Source organism: Mesitornis unicolor, unplaced genomic scaffold (assembly GCF_000695765.1).
Source record: "Mesitornis unicolor isolate BGI_N332 unplaced genomic scaffold, ASM69576v1 scaffold13917, whole genome shotgun sequence".
NCBI classification, from domain to species: domain Eukaryota; kingdom Metazoa; phylum Chordata; class Aves; order Mesitornithiformes; family Mesitornithidae; genus Mesitornis; species Mesitornis unicolor.
Window position 1 is genome coordinate 134,254 of NW_010197193.1, and position 7,387 is coordinate 141,640.

The window sequence follows — 7,387 nt, forward strand, 5'->3', positions numbered from 1 at the left end:
AAACATTACTTATATTTCTATTACATTCAGTTACTTTCAAATTACTTTCAAAGATAGGAAAGTGATAGCAGTAAAGAAAATAAAGCTGAGAAAGATCTGGGTTTAAATAAAGGTAGACTGGGCATTCCCACTAAAAATGTATTCTTCCACCTACAGTAAACTGTCAGAATGAGCACCAATGAGCACTTTTATTCTGCAGCTGCAACATAATAATCTCATCTATTTTCCAAATGCACTAGGATTTTTTCTTCATTTACAAGAAAACATCATATTCATATTTTATTCTAAATATTTAATCTTTCCTACAAGCTGCCCCTATTCCTATTCTTCTGCCTCTTGTTCCACCACCAGAGGAGAAAAAGCCAGGTAAGAATACTTAGTATTTGGGCACTGTACATGTTCCATTATGACTGTTTATTTTACTTTTTTAAAATTTAATTTTAAAAATATTTTTTTAAGCAGAAAAAAAGGTTCCAGTAAAGAAAGTCTCCAAAAAGGTGGTTAAAAAAGGTCCTGAAGAAGTCCCACCACCTAAAGGTAACTTTTTTCCTTTTTTTAAAGAACTTCTGTAAAAAAATTGAAATTATCTTGTGGAAACAAGGCCATTTGTTTCAAATTACCATGAATCAATCAAATATGTTTGATTTTTGTCTTTATGTTAAAAACATACACATTTAATTAGCTGATTAGGACTGCTTAAAAAATAGTAATTTCTTCGAACCTTCTATGAGGGTGAAATAATTTCATTAACTGTGAACATCCAATACACCTTTCTAATTCCAGGCTGTGATATAAATAATCTATTTTTATTTTTTTTTAAGTTCCCGAGGTGCTGCCAGAGAAGCCCAAAGAGATCAAAATAACATCCATGGCAAAGAGGGAAGAGATTCATGAAGAAAAGAAGGAAATATACGAAAAGCCTAAAGAAACTTATGAAGAATGGGAAGAAGATTATGGAGAAGACCATGACTATTATGTCCAGGAAGAAGGCTATGATGAAGGGGAAGAGGAATGGGAAGAAGCTTATGAGAAAAGAGAAGTGACTTATGAAGAAAAACGAGTCATTCATGAAGAAGGTATATTTCATTATCATGCCATGTTACTCTTTTTTCTCATATTCATTATTAAGGTCCAAAAATTTTGATCCAGGCAGCACTTTTTCTTTTTTTGTTACAGTAACTTGAACCCTAATAAGCTGACAAGTTTTAACTGGCATCTGATAGTAAGACTCTAGTATCATGAAGATGCAGATAGAAATTGGTAAACTATAATGTGGTTGCCAATAGACTTTGCAAATTGGGACATCTTTAAAACCTAATATAAATTAGTAGTTTGTAAGGATATGTGTCATTTTTAGTAATTTTTGATATTTCTTCTATCGTTTTCATATATTCTAGATAAATTTGTTTTAGGTTAAATGTTTCATACATTAATTGCTAGATGTTAATAGCTGTGTTTTGCAGTTTCTTGCATGCTTTAACTGTCTTGGGTAGTAGTGACATGCATGCCTCTAGGAAAAGAATTTGTCTCTGATAAGAAACCATCAAACTTGGAAATTAACAGAAAATTGTACTGCAACAATTAGATCTCTAAAACTCTCTGTGTGTTTTTCAATTTTATAAACTTATCATGGTGTAATCAATAACTTTTGTATGTATCAAGCCTTTAGACAATGTATTTTTCATCATTAAACAATCTTACTATTTTTCAAGTGGTTGAAGTTCCTAAGAAGCCTGTGCCTGAGCGAAAACCACCAGCCATTACAGCTGAAAAGAAGGAAAAGAAAGAAGTAACAGTTCGTAAAGGTATGGTTTTCCTGCAAAACTAACAGAAACATGGAGATTAAGATCTCTCATGTCTCTACTTCACGCTGAGCTATGGTAGTTACTCACATTTCCTTGAAAATGAGAGAATTCACTTTATGTTGGATAGTGACATGAGCAACCATTCCTCTTCTCTCACCTCATGTTTTCAAGCAGAGAGAATAGTGGCAATGGTGGTTGAAGCAATCCAAGAACTGTTGGCAAAATCAACTTGAGCTTCAGTTATCATTCCTTCTCACTGTTTATTTAGCCTTGCGTATGGGTGGTGCTTTTGAGCCAATGAACACAGCACTTCTGAGTAGCATCCTCCATTTAGATCTCTGCATATTTCTCAGGGGAGGGTGAGCCTGATCACCTGTTTCACAAATGCCTTTACCACCACTGTTTACCACCAGCGGACACAAATGTTATAGCATTCTAAACAAGAAAATAGCCAGCTCTAGATGGTTTGTGTCAGGAAAATAATTTGCAAGGTTATGTAAACAATAAATATATCTGAATCACTTACAGTTGTCAAGAAACCTGTTGATGAAAAAGTGGAGATAACCACTCAGAGGGTGGCAGAAGAAAAAGTCAAACGGGCTGAGGGTAACTACTGTTTAATTACCTTAATATCATATTTACATGAAAGTATTGTTACTATTGTTACTTAGCTGATCTGCATATGATTTGTCTTCATTTAACATGGGTCTGATCAATTTTTCAGTCTTTCAAACATCCAATAAAAGCTTCTGCTGAATTGTAGAAAAGGAAGATTAAAAGGTTTTTAGGGGGAAATACTAAATGCAGATGCTACCTACCAATGTTTTAAGAAAGGAAGTGTAAAATTGCACTGGGTGAAACTATGTTTCACTCCAAGCTGGAGATGTGAAATCCACAACTTCCTCAGATTTCCATCTTGACCTGTCTACCAGGATGTCTTGGTTGTTTGATTATGAAATAAAGATGCATCCTTATTCTCTTGATAACCACCTCCTCTTATACAGCATTTCCCATTCTGCAGCAGGAGCCTGTTGGTTGCAATTCATGTCAGGATATAACCTGTGTACTAAATACCCTGAGTTACCCAGCCCCTTTAGAAGGTAGCAATAAAAAGAAGCAAACGCATTCCTTCTATTGCTTCATGTGGTTCCAGGGAGCCTGAGTTGCTACTGATTTAGATCATGTTTGTCTTGGTTTTTTCAACAACATTGCTAGGTAGCTGTTGATTTATTTTGATCTCTTTGCTAAATATATGACTGAGTGACAAAATTTTAATGCCAACAGTTACCAAGAAAGTTCTACCACCAAAACCTACACCAATGATCATTGAGGAAAAAGTGATCAAAAAGGAAGGTACAGATCAGCATCTTTCAGATGCATTTTACAATTTTTCCAGCATCCTGTGTGTTCTTGTGCTTCTTGTGAATACATGGACCCGTGTGTATGTACCTGAATCTATAGTACTAGTCATGCTGTCACTATACTCATTGTTTAAGTAGTATGTGTACCATACTTTTAGCTTTCATAAAGTCTTTTTTTAACGTGTTTGTGGCTAGCCTTTTGATTCTTGTTTAAACAGCCTACAGGATATTGCAGTGTGATTTAGCTTTCTCTTCATCTTCATGTCTGCTGGCCTGTGCTTACATAATACTGCCCCAGTGCCCCAAAATTTCTTTGATGAGCCTGCTTTGGAATCTTTCTGATATACTATTCCCAAAAGCTTGTGTATACATTTATTTTAAATTTTTGAGTTTAAGGTGTCTGTGTCCTTAGTCTTTAACAGATACTAAATATTATACTTGTATGTTTGTTTTGTCTTCAGTATTTTAGAATATGAATATTGACTGTCTAAATATGTCTAAGACTTAAATGTGCAGTACAGATACAGATTTGATAAAAACTCACATGCTGACTACCACTAATGTGGAACTAAAATATAAAATACTGAAACAAAATCCTATCTTTAAAGTACCGACAGTAGAAACATGGACTGTTTCAGAAGAAAAGATGTCGGTTTCTGTCCACAGAGAAGAAGAGTATTCATATGTCACAGGTATGTACAAAACCAAAATAAAATTTCTGTGCACCCAAATCAAAACATTCTTACAATCCTATTAGATTTTATTTTAATCTATTTTTATGTATGACAAATTACATATTTAGACATATCGCATATTTGTCTTTCAATATGCATTGCTTCTTTTTGTTCATTGTGTTATGTAGCCTCAGTTTTCTTTATATTAATAGATGTAAACATTTCAACTAATTGATCTTAATGTTGTTTAAATGCTTTTCTTCGAAGAGCCAACAGAGCATGAGAAAACAGTTGAAGAAAGATTCTTTGAAGCTGTTTACCCAATTGAAGGTAGATTGATTGAGAATGAGAGACTAGTCAATATTTAAGATTTTTAAAACAATTTGAATCTGTAGTTAATAAAAATTAATTGTGAGATTTGCATATGCTGTTGGTTTTCTGGATTAACTTTTTTAAATACTGGCATATGTGTTTCAGTGATCTTTGTGTACTGTGTACTACTGTACACATAATATCTTCTTAAAAGCTTTTCACATTTACTGCAGACATTGATACTACCTATCTCCAAATTTAATATCTTTGAAATTCCTGTTGTAGCACATAAGGAAGTTGAAGAGGAGGAGGAGGAAGAAGTCATTTCTACGGAACTGGAGATCACTCACACTGAAGGTGAATAAAATCTTTGTATCATCATGCACTCTGTTTTACTGAACTTTCACGTTATCTGCCTTTACCAAAGGATAGCATATCAGAACCAACATCTTTACATCTCTTTATGGCTCTCCTCTCAAAAGTTCAAACCCTACTGCGTTTCTAAATCTAATTCTTCTTCATCACTGCTTTAAATAATTTTTTGAATTGCTTTTTTTGAATGAGCTGTATCTGTTTGATAGAACAGCATTTTTTTTTGAGATATATTGTTTGCTTATCCAGCATGTTGAAAGTAGTGTACTGTGATTTACCAAATATCTTTATCATCTTCTAAGTGTTCACTACTTATCTCTTTAAAGTGCCTGAGATACTAAAGAGGCATGTTCCAGAAGAAAGAAAGCCCATTCCTGTCTCTAAAAAAGAAGTTCCACCAGCTAAAGGTATTTTTACCGCCCAAGTGAAAAAACTGAACAAACCATAAGAAAATCCCACAAACAAACAAACAAAAACCCCACCAAACAAACAAATTCTCTTTCATTATATTATTTTCATGTTTTCTTGAATGTATTAATGAATTTACTATGTGGCTTTGCTTTTGCATTATCTCCATATCCGTTATGGGATTTCACGTTATCTCCCTACTTTGACTTTTTCATTTGTGCTGTAACTTAGCTTACAGCTTGCATTTGTCTCAACTGTGGCCCTTCTCTTTCCTGAGAGTCTTGTGCTTGTTGTTTGTGTTTAGGTTGTGTGGCTTTTGCAAAGAAGGGTAGGGTGCTTTTACTACAACAGAGTGCCATGAAAGGGGATAGTGCAGAAATGTTAATACTGAAATCTTACACTATATCACAGTGTCTCTCCCATATGTACGTCCAAAAGGTTGTATTCTGTTGCAAAGCTCAGCTCCTTGTCCAGACACTATGTTCTGTAAAGCAATCTTGTTTTACTGAAATCTGGATAAATGGCCCAAAAACTAAAGCTCTCTCACTTTGACAATGTTTTCCAAAGTGCCTGAAGTTCCTAAGAAACCTGTTCCAGAAAAGAAAGTTGCTGTTGAGAAAAAAGAGGTGGCTCCTCCAGCAAAAGGTACAGCATCTTTTGAATGTGCGCTTTAACCAGTCCCGTACTATTGTGCTGTTTTTCTAACTGCTATTCACTTCTTAATACAAGCACATGATAAATACAATTTTTGTGAGTTACATTGTATGTCTGTTCTCATCTAAGACAAAAAACAAAAGCCTTAGAAAGATTACTTAAACAAATTTTTATATCTTTAAAGTTCCCGAAGTGCCTAAAAAACCTGTGCCTGAAGAAAAAGTACACGTTCCTGCTCCCAAAGAAGAACCTCCACCTGCCAAAGGTATACTTAGTGATGGAGTGTATATGTACCTGTTGAATATCTTTTTGTTTTGTTAGCCTGTACTTAAACATGTTTGTGTTAGAAACTGCTTGTTTGTGTATAATCTGTGCATATAAAACAGTTTTTAAGGCCAAGTGACATACTTGAGCAGCTCTTTCTTCAGTTAAGAAATCAGTCTTAAAACACTTGATAGGCTTCCAGAGACTGCACTGATTTTTATTTTTTCCCAAATACATGTTGCTCTTGTCTCATACCTTTCTTGGTTAAGTGTATGAATGTGTTACGTGGTGTGTCTTGATATTCTTATAAATGGGTTAATGAAATTCTGTAACACTCCAATAAATCTTTGAAATATAGAATTCAGTTATCTTACCTTTTATTTTTTAAGTGCCAGAGGTACCTAAGAGAGCTCCCCCAGAGAAAAAAATTGCTGCTCCAAAAAGAGAGGAAGCTCCACCACCTAAAGGTACACTTAGATCAGTAACATTCTTTTTTTGTTTTTATCTTAAGCATCTTGTATATGTCCAGTTTCAGTTTTGATTGTTAAGTGAATCTGGCTTTAGTTGTACTTCAGTTACATTAGCTGTGTATCTTGTGTCAGTTTTGTGGTTAACTGTGCTGTAGATGCAGTCTTAAAACACCTGTACTTTTAGTTACTTATTATTGTTATTATTAATATCTCTGAAATGCCAGAAGTACCTAAGAAACCAGCTCCAGAAGAAAAAATACCACATGTTCCTAAAGTAGAAGCTCCACCTGCAAAAGGTACAATATTGTTCATCATAATATAATTTATTGTAGTCTTTAGAACATTGCATTTGTCTCAGCTTGCTCAGCTGTCATGTTTTGTAAAGAAAGTAGGTCCATGCGTATTTGTTTTGAATGATAGCTTTCTGTTACATGATGGTTTTGTCAGTTTTGCATGTTATAGGTCCTAAAACTAAATACTTCTTTTTAAGTGCCTGCACTTCCTAGGAAACCTATCCCTAAAGAAAAAGTTGAGGCTCCTCCAGTTAAAGGTATGCTTTCCAGTAGAATAAAAGTAGATACTGTTTCTCAGCTTCTGTTTATATGTACTGTATTGTTTATTGGTCATTGATCTGTGCTTCCTCTGTGAATTCTACTGCTCTGATTTAGTGACAGTGAATCATTACAGTATGTTATATGTGTTTTGCAATACTTATAAAAATATTATTTCTGAAAATTGAATCTCTGTTATGTGTTATGTGCTCAGTATCCTTAAGCAAGTCTTTGGAAAGTTAGATTTAGCATTTTGCAACATTGCTTTCACAATGGAATTAGAAAAGCATACATTTACTATTACTACCTTTCAAAGTGCCTGAAGTGCAGAAGAAAGCCACTTTTGAAGAAAGAGTACTTATTACAGAAGAAAGAATATCTGTTGCCATTCCAGAAGAAATCCCACCACCTGAAGGTACGGTATACACAGATAATAGTAAGAAACTTGTGCTTTGTCTACGAGTCTGTTGTTTTAAGGCCAGGATCAAAATACACAAAAATTTTGTGTTAGTTATC